The sequence below is a fragment of the Agelaius phoeniceus genome, chromosome 4 (assembly GCF_051311805.1).
Source record: "Agelaius phoeniceus isolate bAgePho1 chromosome 4, bAgePho1.hap1, whole genome shotgun sequence".
NCBI lineage: Eukaryota > Metazoa > Chordata > Aves > Passeriformes > Icteridae > Agelaius > Agelaius phoeniceus.
This window is the reverse complement of record NC_135268.1, coordinates 64,052,552-64,062,776: the sequence shown is the minus strand read 5'-3', so window position 1 is coordinate 64,062,776 and position 10,225 is coordinate 64,052,552.

The window sequence follows — 10,225 nt, the reverse complement described above, 5'->3', positions numbered from 1 at the left end:
AAAGCATTACCAAAAAGATAATGACACTGATGTTGAAATTACTTTAACTATGCAAGATTTCCTAGAAATGGGGAATGATGCTTTTTAAAATGGCCCAGACCTTTTCATGATTTCCAAAGGCATTGTGAATCATTCTGGTTAGAATGAGAACAAGTTTCCAAATGCCAGAATTTCCTACTAAACAGAAATTCAAACTGAGCTATTACTAACATCCTCACTCTAGAAGATCCAGTTGTTTCTGGTGTCACTGGTCCAGGAAAATGACAAGGAGATTTCCCCATTTGATGTTTTTGTCCACAAAGAATGTATGCTCTGACTTTACAAGTAAAAGCTGAAGTCTTAAAAAGGGTTCCAGAGCACTAGTTAATAGCAATACAGGCTATGTACATGCTGCTTAGTCACCTAAATCAGAAAAAGATCAAAAATAAATCTGATTATAATGATTACTGAAATTAAAGACCAACAGAGGTTGAGGTGAATGAATTGCCACCTTTCTGCAGAAATAAACTCCTTGGAAAACATAATAAGCAATCATGGCTCTGTAAGAGTGCTTATTCATACACCTGCATAATGTATTTTTAAAAATACAAAAGTTCCAGTTTGTACCTATACTGCCTGAGCTGCATGATTAAGGTTTTTTCCTGGATTTCAAAAATGCATGTGGGAGTGGGAAGGCAGCAAAGAAATTGTAAAGGCTACTTGTATGCCATTTTTAAATTCAGATATTTGTAGACATGATTCTGCTCAAAGAAGTCGGCTTAAATCCCCTGTGATGTGGATTTTAACTTGTGCCCATGAAAGAGGTGCTTTAACTCCTTTTCAGACAGTCAACAGTGGAAGTGTTCTCAATAGCTCAGGGACACTGCCTGCTGTGATCTCAGGTTCCTGGCCCAGGCCACAGCTGGGTGCTCTCTGTGCTTTTTAATGCCCACAGGGGTGGGACAAGAGCATGGCAGGGCTGTAGAGGCAGCAGAAGCCACTTTCCTTATCTGGGGTCATCAGCAGCCACAGGGGCTTGGCTCAGCACAGAGAGCAGCCCTGGGCTGTGTGCTCACAGGTAACACAGCAGAGCTGCCCTGAGCTGTGTGCTCACAGGTAACACAGCAGAGCAGCCCTGGGCTGTGTGTGCTGTGTGCTCACAGGTAACACAGCAGAGCAGCCCTGGGCTGTGTGCTCACAGGTAACACAGCAGAGCTGCCCTGAGCTGTGTGTTCTGTGTGCTCACAGGTAACACAGCAGAGCAGCCCTGGGCTGTGTGTGCTGTGTGCTCACAGGTAACACAGCAGAGCAGCCCTGGGCTGTGTGCTCACAGGTAACACAGCAGAGCAGCCCTGAGCTGTGTGCTCACAGGTAACACAGCAGAGCAGCCCTGGGTGTGTGTTCATGGGTAACACAGCAGAGCTGCCCTGGGCTGTGTGCTCACAGGTAACACAGCAGAGCTGCCCTGGGCTGTGTGCTCACAGGTAACACAGCAGAGCTGCCCTGGGCTGTGTGCTCACAGGTAACATAGCAGAGCAGCCCTGAGCTGTGTGCTCACAGGTAACACAGCAGAGCTGCCCTGGGTGTGTGTGCTGTGTGCTCACAGGTAAGGCAACACAGCAGTGCAGCCCTGGGTGTGTGTTCTGTGTGCTCACAGGTAACACAGCAGAGCTGCCCTGGGTGTGTGCTCACAGGTAACACAGCAGAGCTGCCCTGAGCTGTGTGCTCACAGGTAACACAGCAGAGCAGCCCTGAGCTGTGTGCTGTGTGCTCACAGGTAACACAGCAGAGCTGCCCTGGGCTGTGTGCTCACAGGTAACACAGCAGAGCAGCCCTGGGTGTGTGTGCTCACAGGTAACACAGCAGAGCTGCCCTGGGTGTGTGTTCTGTGTGTTCACAGGTAACACAGCTGCCCAGGTGTGTGTGCTGTGTGCTCACAGGTAACACAGCTGCCCAGGTGTGTGTGCTGTGTGCTCACAGGTAAGGTAACACCTTCTTACCCTTCTGGGTGCAGAGCAGATGTGTCAAAGCCAGCCCTCTCCCTATGGCCTCTTCTCTGGTTAATAGGGAGCACTGGAAAATAAATCGAGTAAATTACTGATTTGTTTGCCTTGATGGGCAAATGACTGAAAAAGCAGCTTTATGGAGACACTTGGGAAGAGATAGACTGATTTAATTTTGGACATCAATCACCAAATTCTGTGGTTTAGAAACCGAGATGGTGTTTTGTTGAGAGAATCTCTGCTTGCCAAGAGCTGCACCCCTGGGACTGCAGCCAAGTTAAGTTTGACTTTTTTGTCCTTGTGTCCTTGACCTAAAGCAGGAATAAAGCTCCTGCTTTAAAGCTGGCTATACTGTGTTGTCATTAGGATGATGGTGTGCCCTTTCATCATTTGAAAGATGCTGTGAAGGCCCAGAGGCACCCATCCCTTGCTGGGTTTGGCTGCTGGGGGCTGGGGCCAGCCTGTACACAGGGGTCTGTCCTGGTTCCCAGCCCATGCAACCCCTCACAGTGCAAAGTAAGAGGGTCTGTATGTATTTGTAAACATATATACTGATTTTCTGCCTTGCTTTGCAGTGGAGCAGTAAGCACACTGCCCATTAAGTTGTGTTTGCACTCAGAGAGCTGGAGGCAATACAAAAGAACAGAAAAGATAATCAAGGCAGGCTCAGAGCAATAGCCAGAGACACAGGCACACTTTTAATGAAGAACACAATGCTGCATGACAAAAGAGGATTGTGTTCCTACCTTCACCTCTGTGAACAGCCTTGTCCCAGGGAAGGACAAGCCAGGGACCACAGAAATAACTCTGGCAACTTGTCAAGAAAACTTGTGTAGAAAATTGTCTTTCCTAAGGAGAGGCCTGTGCTGCTGCCTTCACTGCAGATCTATTTGGTTCACTGCTGATATTTTTATACACTGAGAGAAGAAATTCTGACTAAAATCAATCTTGTTGTTCTGCCATAAGTTCCCTACCACACATGTCCATCCTAATGAGTACTTTACTGGTAGACATCAATTATTTCTGCTTCTTTCCCATGAGAGAGCACCCAGTGCTTGAAATCATGTTTCTTTTCCCAGTGCTTGTCATTCTCATTTAGTCCAGAGGAGCTGAAAAAGAAGTAGTCAATTCTCACTTCCTTCCTTTGCAGAACTGCAGTAATAACCTAGAATTACTCTTCGACATCCAATCTTTTTCAGCAGATGTCTTTCAGCAAATAAATATGCTCATCTTGCCAAGCTTTGTCCTGAAGTACAAAAGCTAACCACATCAAACCAGGATTTTAAGAGTTTTCATTTCGTACTGCGATCTATATTTTGTTCATGAACCATAATATGAGATGAGAAGTGAACTTTTATTTATTCACATCTACATTATATATCTCATATCAAGTGCAGATTGTAGAAATAGGAGGTAGAAGCACAAGAGTGTGAATAGGTCAAAATCAGCCCCAGTTTTTACAGCACCTGCTCTCAAGTGTTAGAATTAGTTAAGAAACAACAATCAGCTTCCCTTTACCTCATCCCACTTTATAAAAGGATCTGTCCACCTTTGAGAAACCTGAAAATGTTTTAGGAGCTTTTCTAGGGGTAAAAGATAATCCAAATGCCTCCCAAAACAAAAACAAATTAACTGAAGGAGGAAATATTTTTTTTATGTTGACCACATGAGACAAATATATCAAAACCAAACCACACCAACCAAACAGAAAAAAAAAAAATCACCAAAGACCCTGTAAAGTTACTTGTAAGTTCTGTAAGGCATCAGCCAAAAAGCACAGTACTATTCAGTGGCTGGCAGCTGAAAGTTAAGTTTGGAAAACTCAAACCAGAAATGAGAATTTGAGATTTTCAAGTGAGGTTAATTACCAATTTTAAAAAAATCCACACGGGGCTGGAAATTCTCCATCCCTCAACTGGCTTTAATTTCTGGTCTCTTTACATTGCTAAAACATCCAGGTAGTTCCTTCCTTACAAATGAATCCACAAAGACTTTTCTATCTTGTTGTCTACCACCACAGTAGCAAGTGGGACTTATCCTTAAGAAGTCTGAGCGAATTCCTGTTCAGATTTCTGTTTTGTTTTTTTTTTTTTTTTACCCAGATTGCAATAAAGTCTCAAAACTCCTGAACATCCACTCCTCACACCACCATCCCCAGGCTCTCTTTCATTTCCTAGGACCACCTACAAAATCACTTACACCCTCCTTAGTGTGTTGTAAACACCCACTCCTTTGGCAAAACATCAAAACACATATTTACCTTGACAGTAATTTCTTTTCTCTTTCAGATCTTCTTCATTCAACCCTGCACTTGTCCCAGCTGAGCAGGTGTATGGTCTTGCTGGTAAATTCTCTCCCTTTTCCACTCCATTCTTGCCCTTTTTTGTCCTATGATCTTCTCTGTGGCTTTTTTTATTTCCTAAGTTCTACCTCCAGGGAGCCTGTGCTGCTGCTTTGAGAACTACAGGAGATGTCCCCTAATTTCCAGCAAAAGGTCTTGCTAGAGGACAGAGAAACTGTGAAGATAGAAAATCTATTTTTTTATGGTAATGTGAATAACCCTCCAGGGCTCCTCTTAAAATGTCTACCAGCGCTTGCTCAGAGCTAAACAAGAATGTGGATACAACATTAGTACAGGGGAAAACACATTATGTGAAATTCTGCATTGTGTGGGCACAATTTTCCCTTTTAAGAAAGAAAGGTAATGAGTATTGAAATTCAGAGTGACAAAAATAATTGTGCTCTGTACCTGATTTGACTCCATTTTTAATTGATTATGGAGGTATTTTTGTCCTTGTATATCCCAATACCACAAGACTTTCTCATTTCACTGTATCTTGTAAAAATTATACTTCTATTGGATGTACATTTTCAGCATGCTATACATGACATATGAGCAGTGACCCTGACACACAGAGCCTATGCTGAACCTACAGAGGTGCAAGTTTTTTGAGCTGGACACAAGCAGAAGCCAAGTCTCAGGCTCTCCCAGGGCTCTGAGCTGCAGACAAGTTCCTTTCTTGCTGAAAATCTCCCCAGGGTGTCCCACACTGGGGAGCTTGCACATGCACAGCTCAGAGAGACAAAATCACAAGATCCTTTATTCAAGTAAGGCTTTCCATTTGTTTTTAGCAAGAGCATTTCTTCATGTCAGAGGGGATATATGTGCCTGAGAGACCTTTTTTAGTAAGAGGTTTTACATATTGAGGTAATAATTTAGAGGGGAAGGAGTAGGTTTAAGGCAGACAGTAACCTAAGCATTTAAGGATATGATCAAATCAAGTTTACAGAGCAATAAATTGGGTTTAAATGGCCCTGTACATGGAAGGCCCTGTAATCCCAGGATGGACATTCACTGGGGTGGTTTCTGTGTTCCTTATTAGATCTGCTCTCATTTTCAGGTCAGGGCTCTCAAATGCTGCTCTGGCTTCCACCAGCAAGACCAAAGGGACAAACTGCAGCTGAGGGTCAGAATGGCTCAGGGCTGCTCTGGGCATAGGCATCACCCTCTCACCTCACCTGCCTTCTGCACTGAGAGCAGCAGAAAGGACCTCCCTGATCAAACACCAGATGTGCAAACATCAGATACCTTCTCCCCAGAGCTGGCTTTCCCAGGTGATACAGCCATCACATTTAGATCTGCTATTAGCTGTGCAGAAGATACCTGAGGTTCAAAAATATTTTTGCACACAAAGCAGATTCCATGTGAAGGGCTATCTCAGATCAATTCAGGTGTAAAGATGGACAACCTTGGTGGGTGCAGACATGATAAAACTCCCTGGGGACCAAAGCTCACTGGATATGACCCAGCCCTGCCCTGGAAATAACTGAGCTGAGACAGAGCTGAGCCAGTATTATGGTTCTCAAGATAGCTAACACCCACTGCTCACATGGTGATATTCACTTAGCTGCATATATCACACAGAGGATGTAGAAAAAACACTGGTGGACTGATGGAGTATCCTCTCAATTTAGCTAGGACAAACTCTTTTCTCTGCTCCATGTTCTTTTTCAGAAGTTCAAACAAATCCTGAGACCACAATGGGCATCTCTTGACCTGTAATATCAAAGTGAATTCTCAGGGATACCTTTTTAAGAGATATATGAACAGTTCTCTGAAGATCTGTTGGTGTACAGAACCTCTGTCAGGATAATGTTCTTGAAAGAAGAATAGAGACTCTGTGAATTAATAGAAAAACAGTTTTTAATAGAAAGAAAACTCACAGCAGAACTGTGAGGACCTGGCAAAGAACCTCTCTTGTCTCCATCTCTTTTTCTTTCTTCTGAGAAGATAAAAACAATTTTTAGTAATAGAAGGGGAAGGGAAGATTCCACAAGCAAGTCACCAGCAGCCAGTATCTTTTATTCAATGCTGTAAACTTCCTTCCAACACGCCAAACACAAGAGCACTCACAGTGACCAATTCCTTCCACATAACATGGGAAAGCATGTACAGAATCTGGAATCAATGGGGAAAATAATCTAGATCAAGTGATTCCTGACAGTGATGGGAGATGAAGTGACTTTCCCCAGCCACAGAAGGAGCAGCACAGCAGACAGGCACTGCAGCAGGAGAGAAACAGCCCAGCCCATTCATCCCCTCCTGGGTGTATCCCTATCTGCTGGCAGCCAGGATCAGTTTGCAAACATTAAAAACGGCTTATTTAGAACGATATAAGAAAAACTGAGGTGGGGAGATAGGTGTGTCCTGAGATAATCAATGAGCATTAAGAAAAATAAAAGCCCAGAGTATTTGAAAGACTTCTAGAAGGTGCTTTACAGTTTAAAGTAGATAATTGCATTCTAGCTGGATGGCTTTAAAGCAAAAAATGTCACTGAAAATGAACTGATAAATCTAACTGATTTTTTTTTTTCATAGCTCTTCCTACTTTTGCCTGAGGAAAGTGAAATGACCAGCACTGCTCCTCTCCACCCATATTTCTAGAGAAAAGGGACATGTTTCCCAACTTCAGATGAAGATATTATGGCAGGAACTCAATCTGCACAGTGAGGATGGAGAGAGAGAACATGTCTGGGAGGAGAGAGACTCCAGTCCTTCCATCACTTATTCAGGTTCCAGTTCCTCAGTGCCTGTGATCATTTTCTGAGACAGCAATTCAGTCTCCAGTGTGCTAACTGTAAAAGTTAGGAAGTCACCCTTATTTTGCAGACCATTAAGTTTTGAACTCCAATGCTACACAAAGCCATATTTCTAGTTTTACTTGCTACAGGTCTGCAGACTGGCTTTACAGAGGTTTGCTGAAGCAAACATTGATTAATGAGACAAGGCAGTAGTCAATGAAAGCAACAAATGGGTGGACTCAGGAGGACTGACTCTTGAGAACAATTAATGTGTGGACATGCCATCTGGGCTGGCAGCATGCAGGGCAGTTCACTACCTGCTGCCACTGCTGGCACTGCACCAAGGAGAATCAGAGCATCTGTCAGTCCCCAGGATCTGAAACAGAAAACTGCAGCACAGAGAGCTTCAAAACAAACCTTGAACATCAAGACCCTCTGGCAAATCCCTAGAAGAAAATAGCTAGAGATAATATGGAAGTAACTGTATTAAAAATAAAACATTGTATTGTTTCCTATGCAAGAAAAAATTCATATACATGGACTTTTCTCTGTTCCTCTTTGACTGCAGATGCAACTCTTTTCTCAAAATTTATTTTGATTACCTTAATTGACATCAAAATCATATGTTTTCTCTGTGAATATCTTAAAGTAAAATTTCAGATTTTCAGCTATAGGATTCACTTTTGTCTCCCATTTCTCCCAGTTCATTTTAATAAGGTCAAGGTTCTTTCCAAAGAGGTGCTGAATCAGTTAGGAAAAATTATAGTGAGCAAGCCATATCTCACTTTACTGCTTATCATTGGCCTTCAAGGGTTTCTCTATTGAAAAACAAAATTTCTCTGGCATTGCTGGGTATTTAACCAAAATGCAGGGAGGAATATCACTATTCTGCCTCCCTTTTTCTGCAAAAGAAACACAGTCTAGATATGAGCTACTGCCAGGAGTTGACACCATCAGTCTTAAAAGGGGAAAATTGATTTTGCAATCTCACAGTGAATCACACAGAAGCAGCAAGTTAACCAGGGCTACCTTGTGATCTTGTGCCCAGTAGAAACCATTATTGCTTCCAGTGGATAGGTTTTTATGGGATTGGAAGTGAAATATCAGGAATCAGTGTCAAAAATCAAGATTTAAGTGCTTAATCACCATAATCTTAATTTCAGAAGAGATATTTTGACTTTTGCTTCAAGACAGCTGTATTGCAAAAAGGCAGACAATTCAGAACTCTGTGAATAAATTAGAAAATAAATTAACCAAATTACTATGTTTACTCTTCTTTCTCCCATGCTTCACCCCTTTGACATTACTTTCTACAATATCAGACTTAAGCTCAGCATATAAATATAAACTTTGACTAAAATTGACTGGGCACTGCAAGCTGAGATGAATTACCTAAGTGTTATGAGGGGTCTTTTTGCAGGTCCTGCATGAGACTTTCTCAGGGCCTAGTCCAAATTATTGGATCCTTCTAAGTTATTAGAAAATATTCTGCTATCTGCCACAGGCACTTGACTGGGTTATCAATGAAGAAGAATGGCTATATGTTTGTATTAAAGAGATAATCAGTCTCTGCAATATTTGCTTCAGAGAATGAATCATAGAAAACACAGCTTTCAGCTGAGGTGTTCATGTCTGTATTACGCATCAGCAGGCTTGATCATAGTGGAACTTTAATAAGACATTTGTGTAGAGAAGTTGAAGTTGTCTAATTACAGATTGTCTAGGAGCATCTTTTGTTCCCAGTGGGACCTGGCCTATTTTCAGAGTAGTCTGGCTGGAGAGAAAGGATTGGTTTACTTGTCTCCATTACTGAAAGCTAACATGACTGAAGGCAGTGACACTTTGCACTTGCCAGGAAAATTCTCTCCTATTAGACGCTAAGTTCAGCTTAATGCTTTAATTGTTGGACATCTAGAATGTGTTTTATTGAAGCTCAGCAATAAGAAGAGATGCACCTGATGGAAGTTTGTGTGCTCACTGAAATTTAGAAAAAAATTTGAAAACCTGTGTTATTTTCAAGCAAGAAAACTTGCAAATTTTATCTGAGTAGATTCTGTCATTCCATGTCTTCACAAATGAAGACATCATAGGGTGAAGACACCATGGTAATGGAACTATCTTTCTTATACACAAAGTGTTGACTGAATTACAAGCCACTAACTTTGCTAATTTTGAGACTACTATCACTAGTCAGGAACCCACAAGGGAAGTTTCTGAGAAGAGAGCTGAGTGTGTAGTCAGGTAGTTGAACTCCGAGTTGCATGTGGAAGACATGAGATGTCCTAAAATAGTATTCAAAATGTTCATGAACCCAAGATGAGTTTAGAAGATGCAACGGTAGACCAAGAGATGGATGTAAGTCACATTTCAACAAATGCTGAAAGTGTTGAAACAAATGCTGAGTGCCTGCTTTAAAATGGCCCTTCTCACATTAGAATGTTGGCAAGCCCAGGAAACCCTTTTGTGAAGAGGTAGAAGTGAGATCTTACTGCTTGGTTTGCTTGGTGTCCAGGCTTTTCTATCCATTTTACTATTGCTGCTGGGGTTTTGGAAACAAATTTCATAATTACCAGTCTGAGGACAGAGATTTTACAGATGACTAAGACCAATATTCTTGAGACCCTATAAACAGCTGTCCTAAGTGAGCCCCTTTGAGCTCTCCTGTGCCACAGGCAGCTCCCTCGGCGTGGAACACCTCTTGGAGCTCACAAACCCTTCAGCTGGCAATATTTGAAAGCCCATTGATAATGGCAAGATTTAGGCTGATACCCCACAGGACATTCCTCAAGGTGCAAGCCATGCCTGATGAGAAACACAAAGGGATTTGATGAATTTCACCAAACTTGAGGTGAGTTTTTGATTGGTACCTTTGTGCACAAATAAAGATCTATTCCTCTCTGACTCTCGCACCTCTATCTTTATGTATTGGTATCCTTTGTACTCTTACCTTTTCTCATCCTGGTCTCAATGTAAATAATCATAAATTTATTCCAATCTGATTTTCCTATCCATGCTTCATCTATATAGAGTAACAGAGTGAACTTTGTCATCGAGGTCTGTTGAGGTTGTACTTTCATAAATACTTATTAAAACCTATTTATTGTCAATCACCTTGATGGTGATCCTTTAAGAGGCCAAAACCACTCATTTGTAACACAGGT